This window comes from Xenopus laevis, chromosome 6S (genome assembly GCF_017654675.1).
Source record: "Xenopus laevis strain J_2021 chromosome 6S, Xenopus_laevis_v10.1, whole genome shotgun sequence".
In the NCBI taxonomy this organism is placed as follows: domain Eukaryota; kingdom Metazoa; phylum Chordata; class Amphibia; order Anura; family Pipidae; genus Xenopus; species Xenopus laevis.
The window spans coordinates 67624704-67652223 of record NC_054382.1 but is presented as its reverse complement, the minus strand read 5'-3'; positions in this window follow the sequence as shown (position 1 = coordinate 67652223).

The following is a 27520-nucleotide window of genomic DNA, read 5'->3' as shown; positions in this document are numbered from 1 at the left end:
TCACTGCTCATTATAATGGGCTCTTACACGTGTGTTTTTCATGCATTTGACACATGTTTGTGACACAGAATTAAGAATGCCTAAACACTGTAGCTAATTTATTGCATTATATTCTGCCTGGTTGTACTCATAAGCATGCAGAGTTGTGTTTTATTTAATTAGTGGTTCACTATGTTTTTTTTATTTTTTTATTTTACACTCATTTTCTTTCCCTTGACACATGTTCACAAACCAATAAAAAAAAAAGGATTGTTTGGAACTGACAAAAACACACTTATCTGAAGTTAGAAAACACATATACATTACATGCAATATATGTATTTTTACACATTTAGCACTCTTTTCTAAACAAATAAAAAAACTGCCATCATGTATAAGAGCCATTGATTAAAGCAGCTTGTCCTTAGGTGCTCTGAATCCTTATGCCTTTCTTTTGGTTCCTGATTCCTGCCTCCAACCCTGGACCTTTCACCAATATTAATGTCCTGGTGTTTGCTTAATGATTCTGTGATTCTTTATCTGGTTCCAACCCAGTCTGTCTGACTATATCTAGTTCTGTTCTTACCTTCTCCTTCCCTGAGTTCTATATTTGCCTCCCTTGCTTGGCCATGTGGGAGTTTCTGGATGCTCATGCAGCAGGAAGTGGTGGCACCTGAGTATCTGAGTACCTTGCTCAAAGCCAAAAAGTGTCTGGTACAGACAGAAGAGCATGCTTAGACTAGAATCCAGTTACTTCCCTTGAATGTGGGAAAAATATGTTTCTTGTAGGGGAGTGCATGAAAAAAAGACACTGCAAGGAAACACAAATACTTGTCTGTTGGAGCCTAAATACCTATGCTACAGTGGGGATTTTTGTACCATTACATTTCAGCTCTGCTTCTTACTCTTAAATATTAGATACATACTTAAACTTCAAGGAGAGACACCATCTGATCATGATTGGAGAATGGCATGTTTTATCTTTTGAAAGGTAATTGTTTAATAACCTTGTGATATTATCCATGACCTAGAAGTTAGACACTACTACCACTGACATTGCTAACAAAAAGTATTGATGCTTTCTGGTGGTATCAGCATTTAGAGTGCTTCACCACACATTTGTAGAAGTCAATTTACAGATGTCATTAAGTATTAGTTGAAAATTGTCAGGTAAATAAAGTCAATGAAAGAAAAAGAGCATTAGACAAGATTGAAAACAAGAGATTTGTGTAAACCGTTGGTGGTAATTGAAGACAAATGCTGTTCTGGAATTTAGTTTTTATTCATTTTTCAAAAGTAGACAACCTAATTTTTTCAATGTCAGTCAAATCACAGTAGAAACATTTGTTCTTATGACAAAATGACAACAAAATAGCATACATGTCAAAGTTTACCAAAGAAAAAAAAAGACTTTGTTTTTAAACACACATTTTAAAATAGTCCAAAGAATATTACAAGCATTGTAACTTCAAAAAATAATCTTTGCTTAATTGTGCCTAGTATTAGGAAATAAGAATTCAAGGCATAGGACCTGATTTATTATTATAAATAATGATTATTTACTATTACATTATATTTTTTTATGAACAGTACTAACATGTAACACACACAACAATATAACAATAGCTGCACTAAGCACTTTTAAGAACAGAAAATGAATAGCGGTTATTAATGACTGCAAGTGAGTTGAGCAAAGTGCTATTTCAATATTTTTCAATTTCTCATATTTTTTCCCATAATGCAGAGTTTTTTTTTTTTAGAATAATATTTTTATTGGTTTTTCAAAGGTTTCAGAAAGACAGTGTTTGTTCATGGCAATTAAGTCAATCTTAACAGAGTAGGCATGACAGCAATGATACAGACGTTATAAATCACTAGTGGTGTAGTATACATCTGCAGTCCCAGACAAGGGTGGACAGACCACGTTAAAGGTTTCCATCTGTTGCTTGATCCGTGGAGTAATAGGAGAAGTTTAAAAGTGTCTACCAACTGCCCATTAAAGGAGACTCATGCCGTAGTGGCCTGTGTGCCATGAACAATAAAACACAGATGAAAGGAACAAATTAGATAGGGGGGAGAGAAAAAAAAAAAAAAAAGGAGAGGGGGGCAAAGTAGTTGGCATGAGAGGGGGGAAATCACATCAAAATAAATGAAGCGAGGGGTTACGAGGATAAGAAGAAAGAAGGGGTTTGGCATGCCTGACCGGGAAACTCCAGACGTTGCTGTCAGATGTGGGGGAGCCAGTATCCGATACGGTAGTGAACACACCTGTATGTAGTCTTGCTCTCTCGTGAGCTGCAGTCTCCCCACAGCGTCCCTGCATCTACACCATACAATATGGGGGGTGTGATTGGGTGGGAGAAGAGCCGACTGTATTGACTGATAGCGGCAAAAAGTTGAATATAGTTACACGGGACATAAAAGCCTATAGAAATCTGAGTTCAGGAATTCAATCCAATGGAACCATCTTTTAGTGTAATTCTGGTAGTCAGAAGCAGAGTCCATTTTTAACTCCTCAAATCTCTGAATCTCCTTGATTTTCTGAAACCAATCGCTCACAGTTGGGCTAGAGGTCTGTCTCCACTTGATCGGGATTAGTAATTTGGCCGTGTCGAGCAGAACGGGGATTAGTGATTTCCTATAGGCCTTAACTGAGATGTGTGTGTCGTGTAAGAGAGCAGTCAATGGGTTGTCCTCTATAGTTATATCGGTAATTTTTTGAATTACTTGGCGTATCGTACACCAAAATGGAGCAATGACAGGGCAATTGTAAAATATGTGGGTTAGGGTGCCTGGGTGCTGTCCACACCTCCAGCATAGAGGGGAAACACCACTATATATTTTGTTTAATTTGGTGGGATATCTGTACCATTTTGTAAGAAGTTTGTAATTAAGCTCTTGAATCTTAGCGCTGTGGGAAGATTGATGTGACAATTGCATGATTTTGGACCATTGTTTGTGCGTGATGTCCGAACCTATTTCTTTTTGCCATCTAGCTTTGAGGGAAGGCAGGGGGTTAGGTTTGAGGTCCATGATTTGAGCGTAAATCAAGGAGATTGCTCTCCGCGGGGGGTTGTGCTGTGCCCAGGTAAGGAGGAAATACGGAGTGAATGAAATGCCTTATCTGTCGATATCGGAATCTGTCCAGATCCGTGGGGATACTTTCAACCAACAGATCTTCAATGTCCTTTAGTCTATGGTGGTCGTAGAAAGAAGTGGCACCGGCGTGCAGCCTAAGGTCCCAGTTTTTATAATTTCTGAGGTCTTGGCCTGGGGGGAACGCAGGGTTCCCAAATATGGGGAGCAGGGGAGTAGGAGAGTTGATCCATTTCCCTGATTTTGAAAGAGAGTCCCAAGTATCTAGGGTGTGCTTAAGTTTGGAGTCTGTTTTATCTGAGAAGACTCTATTCTGCGGGTTTAACCAGGGAGCTGCATGGAGTGGAGTATCAAGTGATTCCTGCTCAATGTGTATCCAGAGTTTAGTCTGACTATGAAAGGACCAATCTAGGCATCTTGATATTATGGTAGCTTGATGGTAACTCCTCCAGTCCGGTAAACCGAGGCCCCCCTTCAATTTAGCGGCGTTTAGAGTAGTCCTGGCGATTCGAGAGTTTTTGCCTGCCCAGATATACCGCTTCGTAAGTAAATGCATAGTTTGGAAGAGACCTTTGGGAGGGGAGTATGGGATAGTTTGCGATATGTACAGAAAGCGGGGGAGGATGTTCATCTTTAACGTATTGATGCGCCCTGTCCATGAGAGTGTCTTGGAGGTCCAGTCTCCTAAGTCCGTTTGCATCGCCTTTAGAAAGTCTTTATAATTTCTACTAACCGTCTGTTGTGTGTCGGGGAATATCTTCAAGCCTAAGTATGTCAAAAAGGAACTGGACGTTTTGATTGGGAAGGAACTCATAATGTTCGTGAAATCCTCCTGTGGGATCGAGATATTTAGGGCAACAGATTTGGTAAGATTTATTTTAAAGTTACTAACCCGATTAAAGTCATCTAATTCTTTCAATAGGTTAGGGAGTGAGATTCTGGGATTAGTTACAAAAAATAAGAGATCATCGGCATAGGCCGCTATTTTATGCTCCTTGGGGCCTATTTTGATTCCGCTGATATTGGGGTTATTCCGGAGCTTGTTCAGAAAGCTCTCTACCGAGAGAATGAATAAGAGGGGGGAGAGAGGGCAGCCCTGACGTGTCCCATTCATGATATTGAAAGATTGCGAGAATTCTCCGTTGATGCGAAGTTTTGCTGTGGGTGAAGTGTAAAGGGTGGAAATCCAAGTTTGCATCTGGGGGCCTAGGTTGATGTGTTGTAAGGTGTTTTTTAAAAAGGACCAGTCGACCCTGTCGAACGCCTTCTCGGCGTCCGTGGATAACAGCATGATCGGGATGGTCTTGGACTTGCAGTACTGGAGAATGCAAAACAGCTTGTTTGTATTATCTCGGGCTTCTCTATGGGGGACGAAGCCTACCTGTTCTGGGTGAATTAAAGAGGTCAGGACTTGATTAAGTCTAGTGGCTAGAACCTTGGCGTAAAGTTTGGTGTCTGCGTTTAGGAGGGAGATGGGTCTGTAACTACCTGGATCCAGGGGGTCCTTACCTTTCTTGTGGATTAGGGTTATGTGTGCTTCCAAAGCTTCTGGTGGAATCTCTTTTTGTGGAGTTATGGAATTTGTGGCGTCTACGAGATAAGGAATGACCAAATTTCCAAGTTCCTTAAAATAGCTTATGGAGAAGCCGTCGGGCCCTGGGGCTTTACCGGTTTTGGTGGTTTTAATTGCCTGCATGAATTCTTCTTTTGTTAAAGGGGAATCTAAAGCTTGTTTCACATCATCAGTAAGCTTTGAGATCTTCGATTGTTGTATGTAAGCTTTCCCGTTGCTGTCTTTGTCCGTCGAATTATTAAGTCTGGAAGCCTGTGAGGGGAGTTGGTATAGGCGTGAATAGTATTGACGAAACACTTCTGCTATTTCGGTGGTAGTGTGTGATATTGTGTCCCTGTTCAGTCTTATTTTGGTGATGTGGTTCCTCAATTGTTTTTTCCTAAGAGCTGCAGCTAGTAAACGGCCGCACTTGTTGCCATGATCAAAGTATAATTTTTTATGTATATCAATCGCTCTGTTCATGTATGAGGAGTATGTGTCTCGTAACTCTTTTCTAGCCTGTGTCAGGGCCTCTAGGGTATGCGTAAATTTTGATTGTTTGTGTTGGCCTTCGAGTGTGTGGATTTTGGTTAATAGTTGTTGAAGCTTAGCTTTACGTTCTCTTTGTTTCCTGGCACCCAGCTGAATTAATTCTCCTCTAATTACACATTTATGCGCCAACCAGAGTGTCCAGGGGTCGGTGTTTTCTCCCTTGTTTTCCTGAAAGTAGTTTTTGAGCTTAACTATTAAATCTTGTTTATCTACATCGTTCCGCAGAAGAGAATCATTCAGTCTCCATATAGAGTTTCTGTGTGAGGGAGTTTTTCGTATGAGAGTGCAAGTAATAGGCGCGTGGTCGGACCAGGTGATAGATTCTATGGTAGCGCTTTTAAGAAGGGGTATGTCAGAGTGTCGTATGAAAATGTAGTCTAGTCTGCTATATGTTTTATGAGGATGGGAATAAAAGGTATAGTCACGCGTGGAAGGGTTGGAAAGACGCCAGGTGTCTATTAAAGTGAGATCCCTCAACTGTCGTCGGAAAGATTCTAGCTTTTTATGGGCAATAGTGGTCTTACCAGAAGAAGCGTCTAGGGTGGGTTCTAGTGCCATATTCAAGTCCCCACCAATGATCAGCATGCCTTCCTCAAATTCTGCCAAGACTTGCAGTGTTTGTGTCAAAGCTGACTGTTGCTCCGTGGGGGGGAGATAAACCGACACTAGAGTGTGTTTGAGTCCATTTATAATCCCCTTAAGCATGATGAATCTACCTGCGTTATCTGATCTCACATCTAGAGTAGTAAAGCCAACTGAATCTGAAACCAAAATCATAACCCCTCTGGTTTTAGTAGAAAGGGGAGTACTGTGAGCGATTGTGGAGAAACCTTTGAACTTGAGGAGGGGTGTTTGCTTTTTCTTAAAGTGGGTCTCTTGTACCAAAATGATGTCTAGCCTAAGCCTTTGTATGTCCCGTGTAAGACTATACCTTTTAATGGGGGAGTTCAGCCCCTTGACGTTGAAGGAGCCGATTCGTAAGTCAGCCATCATTTCTGTGGTGAGGAGTGACGCCGTGTGGAGTGCCGCGTCCCTGAACATGCCATGCATTGGGATTGTAGATCGTAGTGGAGTCCCGGTCAGGATGCCTGAAGAAGGAGGAAGAGGGGGGAAAGAACATAAATTCAACATGTAGAGAAATACAACATTTTGAAAACATTACGGGGGACAAAAGAGACCAAACATAGGATGCGAGTTTTGACCCTCGTCGCATCTTTTGTGAACCCAATGGTCTGAGGGTGGGGGGTAGTGAATGTGACGCTCCTAAAGTGGGGGAGAGACGCTCTCCCAACCAAACCGGATTATATGCTTAAAGCAATAATTAGAGCATTGTTTAGCTAGGGAGCAGGATTGGAATTGAAAATTGGATGAAGTAACTAACCGAAACTTGCCCAGATTAGGCTGAGCCCTTAATTGAACTAAATAGTCTATATATGAACTGGAAGTGGGGATACATTAATGTACCCCGCAAAAGTGGTGGTGTCCCATAATTCACATTACTCCCTCCTTGTGATTTTAACTTATACCTCAATTCCACAATTCCCTTTTTTTTTTTTTTTCTCATACATATAAATTGCCATTTCCCCTTAGCATGCAATCAGGAAAATAAGAAAATAGCCCTTGTGTTACTGAAAGCTGTTCCGTTGCCCTGCGAAGACTGAGGCTAATAGGATAGAAAAATAGTCAACAGGCAACAGTGGTAGAGCCTAGCTGGCAGCAGGGACAAGTCCAACAGTCTCAGGATGCGGTGCGTAGGCCATAGCTGTAGGTATGTTGAATCTCTTGGATCTTCGGTGTTCTTGATTGGTGATGCGGAACACTGATGGGGAGATTGGCCATTCCGTAATTAATGGTTCGTTGCGCCAGAAAACTACAGTGTAGATCCAACGGGTTCCTGAATGAATAAAGGCTGTAGAAAGTCTGAGAGTCCATTGTTGTACTGTGAGATGGGGGTATAGGTTAATCCTGAATGTCGTTCTGTTCGTGGAAGCCTGGAGGGAGAGGAGTGGAGTAGGCCTCAAGCGAGGGCCGCGCACAAACCTTGGAAGTTATGATCAAGGGAGTGAGCACATAAGCTGTGAAAAATTGCTAAGTCCAAAGTTTAAACTCTGATTTTGCGCTGCCACTGGCCAGCATCAAGTGGATTTAACAAGTCTCCATTGTAAGCCAGGTCTCTCCATTCTTTAAGGTCGGGCGTTTCCAGGCCTAAGTGATGACAAAAAGCCTCTGCATCGTCAGGTTCCCTCAAGCTGTGCTGTTTACCATCTTTAGTGGTGGTGAGCGCAAAAGGGAATCCCCATCTGTAAGGGATGTTTTTAGACCGTAGGATAGTGGTAAGAGGCCTAAGAGCTCGGCGTTGCTGTATTGTGAGCCAAGACAAGTCTTGGAATATGGTTACTGCAAAGTCCTGATACTGGAACTTGTCAGTGTTGCGTAGAGTACGCAGTATGTCCTCTTTAATGGTAAATTTGTGCACGCAACAAATCACATCCCTGGGGGTGCCAGAGCGGAATCGCGGGGTTCCCAAGGTGCGGTGAACTCTATCCAGCTCTAAGGGTGCAGTGGGCTCCTTCCCCAGAATGGAATTAAAGATGGCACTTACTGTACTTCGAAGTTCCGCAGGAGGGATAGAGTCAGGGATACCTCTAATTCTGAGGTTGTTGCGCCTTCCTCTGTTGTCGAGGTCCTCCATGTGTTTGCGGAGCAGGTAGACGAACTTATGATGGTCATTCACACGGTCAGTGAGTTGGTCGTGTGCCGTTTCGACTTTTTCCAGCCTCGTGTCTAGCTGGCACTGGGCCTGGCTGATGCTGCGTAGCTCCTCTTTTATTTCAGCTAAATCTGCCTTATGGGACTCCTGCAGAGTTCTAGCCATCGCCTTCAGGTCCGTTTTTGTTGGAAGGGCAGCAAGAAGAGCATGGAGGTCCGGTGGAGCCGAGGCTGTACTATAGCTGGAGGCCGTGGATCCGGCGGGACTAGGGCTTCTGGCCCCAGACGCCGCCATTTTAGGTTCGCGGGCTTCCGTGCGTTTCCCTGATTTTTTACCTAAAAAGGGCGACATTGTGCTCTGAGCCCCCTGAGATGATCGCTGAGGCGTGTGCTCGGGTCGTTTGTCGTGTTTGCCCATCTATGCGGCGTTTAGGTAAGGCTTTTGATATCGATTCAACCGGTTGAGGTCGGGAGCGCTGATTCCCTGCGACTGCTCAGTGCGCCATGAAGCCACGCCCCCTCATAATGCAGAGTTTTACCCAAAAATGTAGCATTGTTTTGGTTGCAAGGGGGCATTGCATCTGATGCTATTGCCACTGATGTGTCAAAATTAACTTGTACATTCTCCATAAAATAGATCCAATATGTGGAATGATGTTTGGTATCATTCCTGGTGTTCAGCACAAGAGAGGTGTGAGCAACGGATTCCTTAGATGCAGATGCCTATTGATGCAGGAAACTGAGGAGATCCTGGAGGTGGTGGTAGCTCTTCGTTCTGAATGGGGGGGTGCCAGATATAACAGAAGTGCAATAAGCACATTTTGACACAAGTAGCTATAATGAATGGGGTTTTATGAGCAACTGACTGGGGTGCAATTGCAATTTGCAAGAACACAACTGGGCTTGTGTTCATAACCCCTAATGTGCTTGTCTTCCTGAACAATCTGATGAACTGGCCCCTTTATCAGCTGTCATATTTGTGTTAATTCATTAAAAAAATGTCCTGATTGGCAGGATTAATTTCTGATAGTCAGGAAAGTTTTGATACAACCTAAATAATTTAACTGCCAGCAATCTTTCTGTATTCCCCAGTTTAATCTGTAAAATCTGCCCCACGGTTTTAGTATATTTTTGCACAGTGAAAATCACACTAGCATCTACATGTAAATGTTTCTAAATTATTCCCATGGTCGCACTGTGGCCCTGAAAGATAGATCTTATGCTACCACACATTTTGAGATTGTTAGGTTTGGATAAAATAAGTGGCTCACCCAGGGCTCAAAATCATAATCTAACTCTCATACAATCCGTTTATTTTGATTAGTCAAAAGCTTTGATAAAAAAAAAGTAATTTTCTGTAGCCTTACAAAACTATCCAAGAAAAAAGCTGCATGATAGTCATTTAGTGATTCTGTACTTGATTATTTCATCTCCTATTGACTTTCTTGAACTTCCCAAGATGTTGAAGTTGTTAGTACCTTGTGCTATCTGTTAATTTGTCCAACTGCAGGCAAATTGCATTCCTGCAGAACCAAAATGAAAATCAATGGTGTAAACTTCACTGATGTAAAAAGTAATAAAGTGGCGTGTGTTCACTGCCTCTTATATTGGTATTTTGTCTCGATTTTAGAAATATTTAACTTATGAAAAAAGAAAACTTTGTTTAATACGTTCTTTTGATGTTTCAATGTCAGACAAATATGCTGATGCTGTTCTCATTTGAATATTTTTGACTATACATATTGTATAAAAGAGCCTTAACCAATAGAGTTTCTTATGATGCAACAAAAAATGCCTTTCAAGTACCTGACATTTATCCTTTCAAGTGAGATCAAGGAAAGCTGAAGTATCAGTAATGATCTTTTAACTTTGTAATTCTGTTTCAGCTATAAGAAATTATACACAGTATGTGATCTCTACAAAATGCATTGTTCACAGTATGACAGTATATATAAAAAAGGGTAATCTGAAATAGAATTGCACCCATATATAAGGCCAAAATAACACAGTCAGTACTTGTAATAGGTAAAATGGACTTTATAATCAATTAGCGCAATTCTTTTGCTTGGTTACTTAAAATATACAGTATCTTCACTTGTTACAAACCTAATACCTAAATCTAAATAATAACCTAAATATAAAACCTAAATAAGCTCTTTAATTATTGAGAATAGCATTTTTAACCTCACATACAATCTTTACATTTTTTTAAGCAACAGACTCCTCCAAAAGCTGCAAGGTTCAGCTTACTGTATTAAGTTCAAAAATGCAAAAGGCCATTTTATAGGTTTCATACCATTATTTCCAAAAATATTTCATTTATTTTAGGTTTATTGCACGGGGCAAAGTCAAAGTGTATTATGGATTCAATTGTGGGCCATGATTCACCAGTGGGCACTAGAAAAAATATGAAATGTATTCACCAGAGACCATAAGCTGATGTAGTAGTTCTTTTTTAACGATGTATAAAAAAAAGTAATTTTATTGAAAAAAGGAATGCGATCGATTTGTGGCCCTGGAAGTGCGCTCCCATACTTTTGGATTCGATACGACTGATTGTCTCCTTAGCGACGGACTCGGGCAATTGCAGGCATTTGGATACGAGTATAACCCTTTTTGGGATATTAACATGAGCAGGGTTCGGGCACATTGCACCCGAACCACTATATCTGAACGGTGAGCGAACCAAAGGCAAAAAAAGATAATTAACAAACTAAAAGGATAAAGCTTCATAGAAAATTTATAACTCCTCATAATTGATGTATGGTGTAATATTGTTTGAAAAAAATATTCACCAGTGGGCACTAGAAAAAATATGAAATGTATTCTTAGGACAGTCTTATAAAAAAATATGATACACAACAGTATCACAAATCAAGCATTGATTTATAGTTCTTGGTGTTAAACTTGGTGTTAAAATGCAGGAAAGTAGAAATAATTTGCTCAACCTCGGGTTCAAGCAGCTTTCCATTCTGGAGGAGCATATAAAATAAATGTGGGGGCACTAAGTAATTCAGTGGAGGGCAAGTTAAAGGAGTATTTTAGCAGATTATGGGTACGTGGAGGTGGAGATTTGGATTGGGGTATTATTAATAACAGCAATGACCAGATATTGTATATACAGATTTGATTTTGTTGATTTTGTGCTTGTATGTGAAAGATTTTGCTGTGAACAGACAACATGTGATCAAAGGAGCTCTCCATGCAGGTGAAACAAGCCATCCTTAAGCTGCAAAACAGAAAAAAAAAAAACATTTGAGAAATTGCTACAATATTAGGAATGGCAAAAATGACAGTTTGGTACACACTGCAAGGTGCAAGCCACTTATAAGCATCAATAATAGAAAGGCTAGATTGAACTTTGCTATAAAACATCTAAAAAAGCCAGCACAGTTCTGGAAAAATATTCTTTGGACAGATAAAACCAAGATCAACCTCTACCAGAATGATGGCAAGAAAAAAGTATGGAGAAGGTGTGGAACAGCTCATGATCCAAAGCATACCACATCATCTATAGAACATGGTGGAGGCAGTGTGATGGCTTGGGCGTGCATGGCTGCCAGTGCCACTGGGACACTAGTGTTTATCCATGATGTGACACAGGACAGGAGCAGCCAAATTAATTCTGAGGTGTTCAGAGACATATGGTCTGCTCTAATCCAGCTAAATGCAGTCAAATTGATTGGGAGGTGTTTCATAATACAGATGTACAATGACCCAAAACATACAGCCAACACAACCCAGGAGTTTATTAAAGCAAAGAAGTGAAATATTCTTCAATGGCCAAGTCAGTCACCTGATCTGAACCCAAATGAACATGCATTTCACTTGTTGAAGACTAAACTTCGGACAGAAAGGCCCACAAACAAACAGCAACTGAAAGCTGCTGCAGTAAAGGCCTGGCAGAGTATTAAAAAGGAGGAAACCCAGAATCTGGTTATGTCCATGAGTTCAAGACTTCGTGCTGTCATTGCCAGCAAAGGGTTTTTAACCAAGTATTGGAAATTAATATTTTATTTTCAGTTTGTTAATTTGTCAAATTACGTTTGGGCCCCTGAAATGAAGTGATTGTGTTAAAAAAGGCTTTAGTTCCTCACATTTTATGCAATCTTTTTGTTCAACCCAATGAATTAAAGCTGAAAGTCTGCAGTTCAGCTGCATCTGAATTGTTGAGTAGAAGACGGCGACAGTTGAGGGTATCCCCGCAGGGAGCTTGGCAGGTGTCCAAACTAGATCACCAGGTACTATTATAAAAGCACAAGAAAAGTATTATTGTATATGCAGTGTAGCGAGGAGTGCTTGGACTTGTATATGGGAGAAACTAAACAACCGTAACACGAACATATGGCTCAACACAGAAGAACAATAATTTCTCTGGCACTCAAAGGCAGATGCAAACAGGGACGAGCCCTTGCATGTTTATTGCAGTTGTGCAACATTTCGTGGGTTGTACCCCTTTGTCAATCATACAACATTGTGAGTAAGAAACCTATTTAACATCCCCCACACAATGTAATTAGCATTAGCATCCAATTAACATAATCATGAACAAAACAATATATTAAGGCAAAAATCCTTTTGAATAAATAGTTGAAAGTTACATTCAAAGCTATCAGCCTAGTTAGTTCAATTAATAACAAAAAGTCCTTTGGATTTGAATAACTAACGGAAGGAGTCTTCCGGAATCATTCAACCAGTCCAGATATATCCAGGCAACTCGAAAAAGTTACACAGAAACAAGGTTATGATATTAAAAAAGTATTGCTGCAGAGAGTGTGCTACTGGATATGGTTATTACAATAACAAACAAGGGAAAGTTGTGCTCACCACTATTTTTTTTAAATAATTAGGCAGGGGTGCAATGAGGGTGTGACCACAAAATACATATAGACAACTACAAGAGGTCCTCTGCACTCAACCCATTATCAATATATTTAAGACAGAGACATTTTGTGCATACTGCTACTGAAAAATGCCTTACCCTTTAAACAAAACAGGGATTGTTTGTCCATATATTGCAATATATTTAAGCTGGCCAACTACGTCAAAGTAGTTTGGGAGTTTTACTTTGAAAGCAGTTAGTAAGTTGCAGGTAAAACTTAGTCCCTTAGTAAAATGTATAATGTAGCAATAGAATTCTTAATGAATCAGATAAAATTGAGTGTAGGACTGGCCAGATATGGGATGACTTTGACGTAGTTGGCCAGCTTAAATATATTGCAATATATGGACAAAGAATCCCTGTTTTGTTTAAAGGGTAAGGCATTTTTTAGTAGCAGTATGCACAAAATGTCTGTCTTAAATATATTGATAATGGGTTGAGTGCAGAGGACTCTTGTATTTGTCTGTATGGTTATTACAATCCAGGCACCCCAAAGGATTAAACAAGGAGTTTAATATGCTATGCTTTCTGTAAAAGTATATAACTTACTTCCAATCCACTTTTTCAGGTAACCAAGCTATATGAAGTTTCTACAGCAGGGGTACCCAAAAAGTAGATTGGGATCTGACAGTAGACCTTTAGCTGATGATCAGTAGATCTCAAGACACTGTCAACAAATAGCTTGTCTAAATCACAGTTACATAATAAATAGTAGGGACGGGCGAATTTGACCCGTTTCGTTAAAAGTTCTCCGACACCCATTAAAGTCTATGGGCATCAAAAAAAATTGTCGCACGACAAAAATTTTTTGAACCACGTCTTTTTGACACAGGATCAGGGATGGGCGAATTTGACCCGTTTCGTTTCGCCAAAAATTCGCCGCTGGCGAAATGTCGCAGACGCCCATTAAAGTCTATGGGCATCAAAAAAAATTTGTCGCGCAGCGAAATTATTTTGTCGCGCGTCTTTTTTTTGACGCACGTCTCCATACAAGTCTATGGGCGTCATTTTTTCGGCGAAACGAGGCGAAAAAATTCGCCCATCCCTACACAGGATGCCATACAAGTCTATGGGCGTCATTTTTGCGGCAAAACAAGGTTAAAAAAAAAAAACAAGGAAAAAATTTGCCCATCCCTAATAAATAGTTGTTAAACATAGCAATACACATTTGCTCATTAATAACTATAAAATTTAAAAAATGTTTTCAATGGAACAATGTTTTTATGGTGTGGTATGGTGACAAAAAGGTCCCCAGTTTCCTGGGGAAAAGTGATTGATGGAATGTATGTTGGGCCACGGATTCTCAGATATTGTTACTGAGGTGAGACCAGCAGTGCTCTTAGCAGAGAAACATTATGGGGCAAATTCACTAAGTCGCGAAGCGCCGAACGCTAGCGTTTTTTCCCTAGCGTTCGGCATTTTCGCTACTGCGCAAATTCACTAATGAACGCTGGCGTAGTTTCGCTAGTGTTACTTCGCAACCTTACGCCAGGCGAATTTTCGCTAGCGATGAAACTACGCAAATTCACCAACTTGCGCAGTGTAGCGAACGCTACCTTTTACGCTAGACTTCCTTCGCCACCTCAGACCTGGCGAAGCGCAATAGATTGTTTCAAAAAAAGTCAAAATTTTTTCTAAGTCCCAAAAAACGCTGGCGTGTTTTCTACATGATGGCTGATAGGCTGAAAAAGATCGAAAAATTTTTGAGGCTCCCCTTCCTCCCCCCTACTTTTCCTGACTCATGGCAACTTACCTAGACAGTGGGCACATGTGTAGGGCAAAATAAAATTTTTATTGGCTGATTTGAAGGTTTTCTAGGCATTTGTAGTGCAGATACGTGTTCCTCCATTGAAATTTGAATTTCGCGCCGTTTGCAAATTAGCCTTCGCTAGCGCAACTTCGCTTTATATAGCGAAACAACGATAGCGCAACTTCGCAAACTTACGCTACCCCTGTGCGCAACTTCGCATTTTAGTGAATTTGCGGAGCGCTGGCGAAAATTCGCCTGGCGAAGTGCGGCGAAGAGCGGCGAAGTTGCGCCTGGCGCAACTTCGATTCTTAGTGAATTTGCCCCTATGTCTCTCTGCAAGGTTTTTGTAATTGATGATCCACGACTGGTCTTACTGGGAACCCGCAAGAGTAGGGTGGGGCGGATTCCCAAATCCGTAGGCCAGGTTTTCAAGAGGCCCTAGGCCTATTTAGTACACCTGATGCTGAGCAGCAGTGCTGAATGTGTGTGAGACAAACTGCTGGTATTCTCAGCTTCAGGAGAGAAAGCAAAGCACTTATTTTGTAAACCAGAAGGTTGGATTTTTTCTGTTGAACTGCTGTGTTTCGGTTACCTTTTCTGCAGCCGATGGAAAATAAACGCGGGCAGGAAGCCCTTAAACCACTCCTAGTGTGTGAAGTCGCCTCTTTTGCAGCCTACCAGCGAGTGAACCTGCACAATTGGTGTTTCGGATGCGGGCAGCGATTGCCACATGTGGAATTTGCCTAACCACAGTACGTCTCCTGTGGGTATTGTGTGGACTGTATAGCTTATAAGTGAGATTTAAAGAGACAGTACACTTAAAAGTTGTGAAATGAAGGATGTCCTAGGCCTATTTAGTACACCTGATGCTGAGCAGCAGAGCTGAATGTGTGTGAGACAAACTGCTGGTATTGCTCAGCTTCAGGAGAGAAAACAAAGTATTTATTTTGTGAACCAGAAGGTTGGATTTTTTCTGTTGAACTGCTGTGTTTCGGTTTCCTTCCCCCTGCGAGGGGAAATTTCTGCAGCCGCTGGAAAATAAACGCGGGCAGGAAGCCCTTAAACCGATCCAGGTGTGTGAAGTCGCCTCTTTTTCAGCCTACCAACGAGTGAACCCCCACAATGGATATAGATCATAATAGGACAACATTGCTAAAATAAGGACCCCTCATTAGTAAAGTATGGGCGCTCCAGCTATACAGGGTTAGACATTGTTTTCTTTCTTCCCTCTCTCCATGTAGGGTAAGACAAAATGTTTAATCCCTATGTGCATGGAGCAGCTTTTGCCTTTTGAATTGCTTCAAGTAAGCATGGTCACATTACCGTCTAGAGAGCAGTAACAATTGTTACCACCCAGTACCAGAATACCAGTCTATAATATGTCATCCCTTTATTGTTTTAAAAAAGAAAAGTGAGTGAAACAGTGTTCATACTGTAGTTTGTAGTCTGTCTGTAATTAAAAAGCTGGAAATGAATAACTAATGCTGAACTCTTAGGTCTGAAGGAGATCTAAATTACCATTAAATACATGTATATAAGCTGACGCATCCTGAATAATATAGCATAGCGATATTGTTAGTGATGGGCGAATTTATTCGCCAGGCGCGAATTTGCAGCGAATTCGCCACCAGCAAATAAATTCGCAAAACGCCCGCGAAAATTCGCGGCAAAAACGGGCGCCAGCGTTGAAAACGAGACTTCTTCGCCGTTTCACGAATTTCACGCGAAATTCGCACATTTTTCGGTGAAGCGAAACGGCGCAAATTCGCCCATCACTAGATATTGTGCTTATGTACAAGCATTCAAAAACAAGTAGTGAATCTCTTTCCTTTCTAGTGAACGTTAATGCTAATTTTGTGTTGCATACTGACTTCATTCTTGCTCATTTGAAAAGAATTTTTGTTACTTACCCCATATGTAGTAAAACACACTAAGTTGGCACAGGTGCAGCAACCAATAAGATATTTTCTTTATGATGACTATTAAATGACCAGTAAGTGCTACCTGATGATTTATTGTTGCCATGGGTTACTGACCTGGGCAAACTTGGTGGGCTTATTTATCAACACTTGTAGAATTTGCACCTGACAGTAACCAATGGCAAGCAATAAGTGATTTGCCTTTTTTTTTTTTTTTTTTTTAAACAATGAAAGCAAAAATTTGATTTATTTGCTTTTTAGGTTAATTTTCGCCCAGTGAGTGTTTACATTTGACCTCCACTGTCGTTTACTATGTAACCTCTTTAGAATTGTCTTATTACAGGTATGAGAACTTTTATCCAGATGCTTGGGACCTGGGGTTTTCTGAATAATGAATCTTTATATCTAAAGTTTACTAAATATCATGTAAACATTAAATAAACCCAATAGGCTGTTTTTTTTCCTTCCAATAAGGATTAAATATTTATTAGTTTGGATCAAGTACAAGGTTCTGTTTTATTATTTGCAGAGAAAGAGGAAATCATTTTCAAATTTGGATTTTTTGATTATAATGGAGTCTAAGGGAGACGGCTTTTCTGTAATTCTGGGCAATACTTGTATGTTATAGGGTTTAAATGAAAATAAAAATGCAAAATTAAAATGCATCCTGACCCAAAAACTGTGCATGACAGGGAAATTGAGTCGTATTGTGCAAAGTCCTACAAGGTATTTTTATACTGGAACTAATACAAGCAATAAACTCTTTTGTACTCTCTCTCTCTCATATTTAGCAAGGTGCTATACATCAAACATTCTTGCTTTACCTGTATTTATATCATGGAGTTTGCTTTAGGATTACATGGAAAAAGAAATGTATAATGTTTAAACCGTGGATGCATTAGATCAGGGATCCCCAACCTTTTGAACCCATGAGCAACATTCAGAAGTAAAAGGAGTTGTGGAGCAACACTAGCCTGTAAAATGTTCTTGGGGTGCCAAATAAGTGCTGTGATTGGCTATTTGGCAGCCCCTTTTGGATTTTCAGCCTACACTGAGACTCTGTTTGGCAGAGCACCTGGTTTTTATACAACCAAAACATGTCTCCAAGCCTGGGATTGAAAAATAATCACCTGCTTTGAGGTCACTAAGAGCAACATCCAAGGGGTTGGGGAGCAGCATGTTGCTCACAAACTGCTGGTTGGGGATCCCTGCATTAGACTATAGTGGTGAGTAAAGGTATGCACAGATATGAAAAACAGAATCTTATAGAAGTAAAACTAAATAATGCATTATCATTTGCATACAACATATTTTGCATCTTGCAGTTTTGCTTACAGCTATAACACAAACTATGTTATTAATGTATTTGTAATTATCTGCCAATGGCATGATTGTGACAGAACAATTCAAACAAAGCAGCTTCATATTAATCTCTCTACTAACATATATGTTTGCACTTCACTGCTGCATTAACTTTTGGTATGTCAAGAAAGAAACAAGGACAGTGGGATCACATAGTGTGACTGTCAACATTGCATACACTTCTTAATCCTATCAACCTCCAACTGAGCAAACATGTTTTTCCAGATAAAATGAAGACTGCATTTTCAGTAGTGTAATGTGTTTATACCACAGCCTAAAAGATAAGAGGTATTGTAAGCCCACAGTATTTACATCGCCATTTCTTTATAGACACAATATTTTTCCTTTATTGCTAAATATAACGAACAGTAATTTCCGACTTCAGAATATGGCAAAACTTAATTTACTTTTATTGAAAACACAATGGAGTTTGTCTAAAACCACTGCACAGTTAAGAATAATCCAAAAGGGTAATAACTTAAATGGCTTCACTTCATTGTGTTTAGAGAGGATGAAGCCTAAACACTGTGTTTGCAATTTCTTTGTACTTTTTAATTTAAAGTTATAATAGTTTCAGTATGAAACACTAAAATACTGTTTAATGCAAAACCTTCATTGTAAGATGGTCTTGTCTCAGTAAAGGATTTAATCATTGCAGCCCATATGTATGTTTTATTATTTGTAGCATTACTCTGCCTTTTGTAATTTCCTTTTAGAATCCATGGTTTAGAATAAAGTTACTTTAAGGGGCAGATTTATCAAAATGTGAGATAAGTGGGCAGTTGTATCAAAGGTTGAATTTCGAATTTATGTTAATTTATTTTTACTCTAATAAATTGAAATTTACTCACAACTCGAAAGGGAGGTTATTTAATAATTAATTTGAATGTCTAATATTCGATTGAATAGCCCTGACTCAAAAACTCAAATTGAATTTGAATCGACTTCGAATTGAGTTTTCCCTCCAAAAAACTTGAATGTCATGAAGGCAATTAACATATTCAAATAGTTCAACAGACCTCTGCCATTAACTTTAATTGAACTCGGCAGATTTTTGGTGGCGAATATTTGAATTAGAACTGTTTCCATTGTCAAGATGCGATAAATCTCACATTCAAATTTACATTCAAATTGGGGGATTAAAATGAATGAATGTGTTAATTTTGACACCAATTTGAATTTCAAGATATTTTTGTGTACTTCAACTAGGGAATAGTCCAAATTCGATTTGAATTTGAAACAAATTCAAAAATTTGAATATTTATCATGTACTGTCTCTTTAAAAATTCGACCATTCACCATCTAAAACCTGCCAAATTGCTGTTTTAGCCTATGGGGGACCTCCTAGAACCTATTCGGAGTCAATTGGTGGACTTTGAAAAATATTCTTATTTTGGGGGGGAACTTTGAATCAAATTCGTTCGAATGCGATATTCCTTCTATTCGTACGATTCGAATTTGTCTGAATACGGACCTATTTGATTGAAAACTGACCTATTCCACCAAAAAAAACCCCTTCAACTTAATTTCAGTTGGTCTTTTTGAATTCGAATTTCAAATTTTTTTCAATTCAAAATTCGACCCTTGATAAATCTGCCCAAAGAACTTACCACAGAAAAACTCACTCACTTTCTATTTATTCCTATGGGATTTTTTGAATCATATTTATCAATGCAGTTCACCATTTGATAAATATGATTTTAAATACCATAGGAATGAATAGAAAGTGAGTGAGTTTTTCTGTGGGGAGTTCTATTCTCACATTTTGATAAATCTGCCCCTTAGTGTGCTATTGTGTTTTCTGTCCCTTTACCCCAAAGCACAAGTACTGACTTTTCTATAGTACTGATAAGTGAAGTAAACTGGGAGGAAAATAAAGTGAAAAAAGCAGTTTATTGCGTAAATGTACTAGAGTGTATTGCATAAAACTTGGTGATAAATTGACCAACTTTTACAAAACAATGTGCCATCCATGGCAAGAGGTAGAGACCATCATGACTTTGAGAGACAGATCTTTCCAAAAAAGACATTCTTTAGTTATTTAATCTGGATTAGGATATAAATAATAAATTAAATTGAATATTTAAAGTAGATAAACTCATAACAGAAGGCAAATCACAATGCTACATAAACACGTGGATGGTTCAGCTTAAGAGCAGCAATTGGGTTGATTTTTGGATCAAAGGAACAGTAACACCAAAAAATGAAAGTTTCCTAAACTTATGAAAATATATTGTAGTGTTTCCCTGCACTGGTACAACTGGTGTGTTTGTTTTAAAAACTATACTTTAGTTTATATAAACAAGCTGCTGTGTAGCCATGGGGGCAGTCATTCAAGCACAGTTCACAGAGTAGACAGATATATATATATATATATATATATATATATAACAGTCCAACACGTATAATGCACAGTATTAGTAATAAGATTATCTTCTGGTGGTGCGTCTCCCCAATAAGCGGTGAGTCAATTCGCCAAACTCATGTATATATATTCCAACAGGGTCGCACTCATGTTCAATAAAACGTAGCATTTATTTCAAACGCAATAAAAGCATGTATAAGTTACAGCCAACTTATCTGTTCAGAATTCTGTTCAGAGTCGATACATAGCGACGTTTCGGGAGCATCACGTTCCCTTTCTCAAGCACGACTCTGCCATAGAGTATAACATACAGAAACATCCATTTCCTGGATCGCATTATCGCATAAAGACGGAAGTGACGTAGTCGGTTGCCATGGACACGCGTATCTCAGGATATCGCGCGTACATGGAAGCGGATACATCTACTCCCCCTTGGTAACCATGAACATCATTATATAGCAACATCAGATCAGTTACAATAGTATGATTCTAATAGCAGATGTATCGAAGTATAACATAACATTTATGTCAACAATTACAACTCACATAGGAAAACCTTCACAAAAATAAGTGCAAGTCAAAATCTCGATTTAATCCCTTAGGGGTTAATGTTTTCAGCCTGTCAATCCACTGGACCTCAGTTCTTTTTAAAATTAAACTACGATCACCCCCTCGTTTGGGTGGGGGAATGTGTTGAATAACCCTGAACTTTAGATCGTCTGATGTGTGTCCCATATCTATGCAATGTCTTGATACAGGTAAAGATCTATTTTTTACCTTAATGGTTGATCTATGTTGGGAAAACCTATCTCTAACTTTGAGTGGTTTCACCAACATAGATCAACCCACACGGGCAAACCAACATATAAACCACAAAGTTAGTATCACAGGTATGGAATCCACGTATCTTGTAATTTTTCTTATTTTCTGTGTCACTGAACTCAGAGCCCACCAATACATTTTTACATTGGGCACAGCCTTTACATTTAAACATGCCCTGTCTCTTTGGTCCCAGAAAGGTCTCTTTTATAGGAGGTAAACGTATATCTGCACTAACCACTTTATTGCCTACGAAATGACATCATTGGTATTTGTTGAAACTCCTTAATAGTGGGATAAGCTTCTCTTAACAGATGCCAATGTTTATACAATATTGACTTACAGTCATTGCTATATGCATTGTATTATGAAACAAAAGCCACTCTCTGTTTGTTTTTCTTTGTATATATTTTTTGTCCTGATTCTCTACTTTGTACCTTCTGTATATTTTTTTGTATAATATCATTTGGATACCCACGATCAGATAGTTTTTTACTCATAGTTCTCAAATCTTCATCTCTAACTTCTGGATCATTTGTGATCCTGCATACCCTTGAGAATTGACTAATTGGTATAGACTTTTTCACACCTATAGGATGATGACTATCATATAGGAGCAATTGGTTACGGTCTGTAGGCTTTGTATATATACGTGTTTTGAAACCTGTTTGTGTACGTGAGACCAATACATCTAGAAATGCCACCTCTTGTAAACTCTCAGTTATTGTTAGTTTAATATCAGTATGGACATCATTAACCGCATCACGGAAGGCGGACAGGGACTCCAGGTCACCCCGCCATAGGAGGAACACGTCATCGAAGTACCTCCACCAGGCCACACAGTGGCCCATGAAGAGTACATTATGATAAACGTCCACCTCCTCAAACCAACTCATGAATGAGTTGGCATATGCCGGGGCGTCTCTGGAGCCCATGGCCGTCCCCCGTGTCTGCAGGTAATATTTGTCCTGAAATTTGAAATAGTTTCTATGAAGTATAAAGCTGAGCATTTCCATAAAAAAATTAATCTCCATATCGCAATACAGTGCACAATTCGTTAATATAGTCTTTACTGCCTGCAGACCCTCTATATGGGGAATGGATGTATAGAGGCTGGCCACATCCATTGTGGCCAGCCAAAGTACACCATCATCATTTTGTACATTGGAAAGTTTCTCCAGAAAGTCACCTGTAACTCGGATATAGGATCTGGTTTGTTGTATCAATGGACTGAGTATCTTATCTAGCACTTCTGCTGCATTACATGTTAAGGACCCTATACCCGCCACTATGGGTCTACCTGGCGGGTTAATAGGGTCCTTATGAATTTTCGGTAGAACATAAATAAGAGGTACCACCGGAAAATCCACAGTCATATATCGTTTAGAAGAAGCTGTAATGATTTGATTTTGTGCAGCATAAGACAAGAGACTATCGAATTCACGTTTGAATACATCAGTGGGATCATTTTTAAGTATCATGTATACAGTATCATCTGACAACTGTCTCAATATCTCATTTATATATTTTTCCGTGTCCATGACAATGATAGCTCCTCCCTTATCGGAAGGCTTTATCGTTATGTTGGACAATGATTTCAACTCATTCAAAGTATCAACCTCCTGTCTAGTCATGTTATATCTCACAGATTTTTTCTTCGATAGCATAGAAGACTCTATTTCTGATTTCACTTTTTGAATATAAGTTTCAACTACAGGGTAGGTAGTAGGGGGTACAAATTTACTTTTTGATTTGAGACCCAGTTTCCCAGTGTCCAATCCTAATTGAGTTTCTGGTATCAAATATTCATGTTGGTTAGAAAAATGTACTTTCAGTCTCAATGTTCGAAAGAATCGATACAAATCCACTTGTAATTGGAACGGATCTATCTGGGACGTTGGACAAAAGTTCAGGCCATACGATAAAACTCTCGTTTGTACTGGTGTAAGTTTTACTTGTGATAGATTATATACTACTTGTTCCGGGCTTCCCTCCGTGGTTGCTGCTTCCGTTCTTTGTAGGGTCTGTTGTCTCTCCTGTTTTCGTTTCTTCCCTCGTCTTGTTTGTCTGCACCTGTGGATAAAAAAGGAGAAGAAAAGCTTTCTTTGTTTCCGGATTGGTCGCCATGTTGTTGCGATGACTCTCGTGAGTAGAAGGGAGCCGATCTGCTCCTGTCCCTTCCCCGCGTGGTCTGTGTCCAATTGTATACTGCACCACGTTCATAGTCCATAGTATCTCGATCAAATTTCTGTTTTTTACGTATCACCACATCATTTTTAAAACGGTCTAATGTTTCGGTGAGTTTGCGATTAAATTGTGCCAGTTCGTCTGGTGGCATCGCACTAGTCATAGTGCTTTGTAGCGTGACTAGTTCAACTTCAATGTCCTTTAATTCTCTCTCTATGAATTCAATATTCAACGCCATTAAGTCACGTGAACATTTGTTAATGATTCCAGCAAATTTAGTTTTGAATTCATCATTTCGTGAAAAGAGAGTAGGCTGTAAATTCACCCTAAGGCCTCTGGGTATTCGTTGTACATGCAAATATTCAGTGAGTGTTAGCCCATGTAGTTGCAATTCGACTTGTTTCTTGCTAATTGCTTCATATTTGCGCCGACATGCTGTAATAGATGGCGTAGCAAGAAAATCTCTGGACCCCCCGAAAATACCAGTAATCCTGGCCAAATCATTTTCGCTGTAGGAAAAGGTCCCATACATCCCATCACTGGAATCCATTTTTATACGTGCAAATCACAACTCTTATTATATAACAGTCCAACACGTGTAATGCACAGTATTAGTAATAAGATTATCTTCTGGTGGTGCGTCTCCCCAATAAGCGGTGAGTCAATCCGCCAAACTCATGTATATATATTCCAACAGGGTCGCACTCATGTTCAATAAAACATAGCATTTATTTCAAACGCAATAAAAGCATGTTTAAGTTACAGCCAACTTATCTGTTCAGAATTCTGTTCAGAGTCGATACATAGCGACGTTTCGGGAGCATCACGTTCCCTTTCTCAAGCACGACTCTGCCATAGAGTATAACATACAGAAACATCCATTTCCTGGATCGTATTATCGCATAAAGACGGAAGTGACGTAGTCGGTTGCCATGGACACGCGTATCTCAAGCTATCGCGCGTACATGGAAGCGGATACATCTACTCCCCCTTCTCAACCGACTTCCGTCTTTATGCGATAATACGATCCAGGAAATGGATGTTTCTGTATGTTATACTCTATGGCAGAGTCGTGCTTGAGAAAGGGGGGGTATGGGGTGCTACAACCACTGAAGCTATGCCACAGCTCCTGGCTAAATATACAATATCAAAACAGGGGGGTTGTGGGAGCACTCTAAAGGCTTTAAAGTATATATAAGTATAATAAATGCTATTGCATATGTACCCAAAACAGGGGTTATTTTGTTACAAAGTTATGATCATAAAATTGATAAGCCACCATACCATGTCAAGGTAAACCCCGAATGGCGGTCCCTATCTTGTTTTATATTTTATGTGCATTTTAGCATTACCTGTAATCAATGTCCGTTGAACGCTGTTTTTTCACTAAGGGCTAAATCCTCCCCAGCCAGCAATCAGGCTTTTAAAGGAGAGATATTCCCAAAACAAACGCCCAATTTTAAAAGCATAGGATCACCACTAGTTTAAAGGGGGGGTATGGGGTGCTACAACCACTGAAGCTATGCCACAGCTCCTGGCTAAATATACAATATCAAAACAGGGGGGTTGTGGGAGCACTCTAAAGGCTTTAAAGTATATATAAGTATAATAAATGCTATTGCATATGTACCCAAAACAGGGGTTATTTTGTTACAAAGTTATGATCATAAAATTGATAAGCCACCATACCACGTCAAGGTAAACCCCGAATGGCGGTCCCTATCTTGTTTTATATTTTATGTGCATTTTAGCATTACCTGTAATCAATGTCCGTTGAACGCTGTTTTTTCACTAAGGGCTAAATCCTCCCCAGCCAGCAATCAGGCTTTTAAAGGAGAGATATTCCCAAAACAAACGCCCAATTTTAAAAGCATAGGATCACCACTAGTTTAAAGGGGGGGTATGGGGTGCTACAACCACTGAAGCTATGCCACAGCTCCTGGCTAAATATACAATATCAAAACAGGGGGGTTGTGGGAGCACTCTAAAGGCTTTAAAGTATATATAAGTATAATAAATGCTATTGCATATGTACCCAAAACAGGGGTTATTTTGTTACAAAGTTATGATCATAAAATTGATAAGCCACCATACCACGTCAAGGTAAACCCCGAATGGCGGTCCCTATCTTGTTTTATATTTTATGTGCATTTTAGCATTACCTGTAATCAATGTCCGTTGAACGCTGTTTTTTCACTAGGGACCGCCATTCGGGGTTTACCTTGACGTGGTATGGTGGCTTATCAATTTTATGATCATAACTTTGTAACAAAATAACCCCTGTTTTGGGTACATATGCAATAGCATTTATTATACTTATATATACTTTAAAGCCTTTAGAGTGCTCCCACAACCCCCCTGTTTTGATATTATATATATATATATATATATATATATATATATATATATATATATATATATATATATATATATATATATATATATATATATATATTTTGTGGTATGGTGACAAAAAGGTCGCCAGTTTCCTGGGGAAAAGTGATTGATGCAATGTATGTTGGGCCACGGATTCTCAGATATTGTTACCGAGGTGAGACCAGTAGTGCTCTTAGCAGAGAAACACTATGGGGTAAATTTATCAGAGTGAAGTTCCGCCACTAGAGTGAAATTCCGCAGCTCACAATTCATTTCTATGGGATTTTGAAAGGCATATTTATCAATGGGTGAAAGTGAAAGTTCACCCTTTGATAAATATACCCCTATGTCTCTCTGCAATGTTTTTGTAATGGATGATCCGGGACTGGTCTTACTGGGAATCCGCAAGAGTAGGGTGAGACGGATTCCCAAATCCGTAGGCCAGGTTTTCAAGAGGCCCTAGGCCTATTTAGTACACCTGATGCTGAGCAGCAGTGCTGAATGTGTGTGAGACAAACTGCTGGTATTCTCAGCTTCAGGAGAGAAAGCAAAGCACTTATTTTGTAAACCAGAAGGTTGGATTTTTTCTGTTGAACTGCTGTGTTTCGGTTACCTTTTCTGCAGCCGATGGAAAATAAACGCGGACAGGAAGCCCTTAAACCACTCCTAGTGTGTGAAGTCGCCTCTTTTGCAGCCTACCAGCGAGTGAACCTGCACAATTGGTGTTTCGGATGCGGGCAGCGATTGCCACATGTGGAATTTGCCTAACCACAGTACGTCTCCTGTGGGTATTGTGTGGACTGTATAGCTTATAAGTGAGATTTAAAGAGACAGTACACTTAAAAGTTGTGAAATGAAGGATGTCCTTAAGGCTTTGCTGCAGTGCACTGCAACCTTACAGAAGGCCCACCAGGAGAGCCAGTTGCTAAAGCAGCAGTCTAACGCCACCCAGCAGGAGGCAAATCGTCTGTTGGAGGCCCAGATCACTGCATTGGCGCAGGCTGCAGAGAAAGATTGGCAGCTGCAAATTGAGTGGGTAAAACAACTGACAGCCAGGGTCTCTGGGGATGCTGCCCTAGTCCCCGGATTGCCACGCTCCATCCCAGGCAGCCATCTCCTGCGGAGAATGACTGGGCAGGATGATGTGGAGGCCTTCCTCTGTACCTTTGAGAGGACGGCGGAGCAGCAAGCCTGGTCGAGGGAGCAATGGGCGATGATTGTTGCACCACTACTAGTGGAGGATTCCCAGAAAGCTTTTTATGACCTGTCCTCCGAGGACGCAAGGGACTATGACAATCTGAAGTCTAAAATCCTGCGGAGACTGGGAGTAACCACCTCTGAGGGCACGGCGGGTCCATAGTTGGGAATTTAAGGTTAAGGGATCACCCCGCTCCCAGATGTATGATCTCATTAACCTTGTGAAACGCTGGCTGCAGGCGGACTTGCTTTCCGCACCTCAGATTGTGGAAAGGGTCACAATGGACCGATACCTGAGAGCGATTCCACCTGAATTACGCCGGTGGATAAGCCAAGCTGACCCAAATACAGCAGACCAGTTGGTGGAACTGGTGAAGTGATACCTTGCCCCTGAGGACTTCACTACGCGGGCGGTGCCCACCTTGAAGAGGACTCCTGCAGTGGTCTCATCCAAGAAGTCAGCTACAGCGGAAAAGCCCAGCCCAGAGGACCCCGGTAATCCAGTTCTAGACTCCACAAGAGGAAGACCCCATGGAGACAGCCCCCGCCAGACCCGAGGAGCTCCCCAGTGCTGGAGGTGCAGAGAGTGGGGACATATTGCCGCCAACTTCCCAGCTGATCCAGAACCCATGGAGTGTGGAACGGAGGGGAAGTTGTCTCCGTTCGCTCGACCAGGTCTCGTTGCGGATCCTGATGTACCAACTTGTGTCTTCCAGATTGGTAAGCGCACTTTGAATGCACTATTAGACACAGGTAGCTTAGTCACACTGGTAAA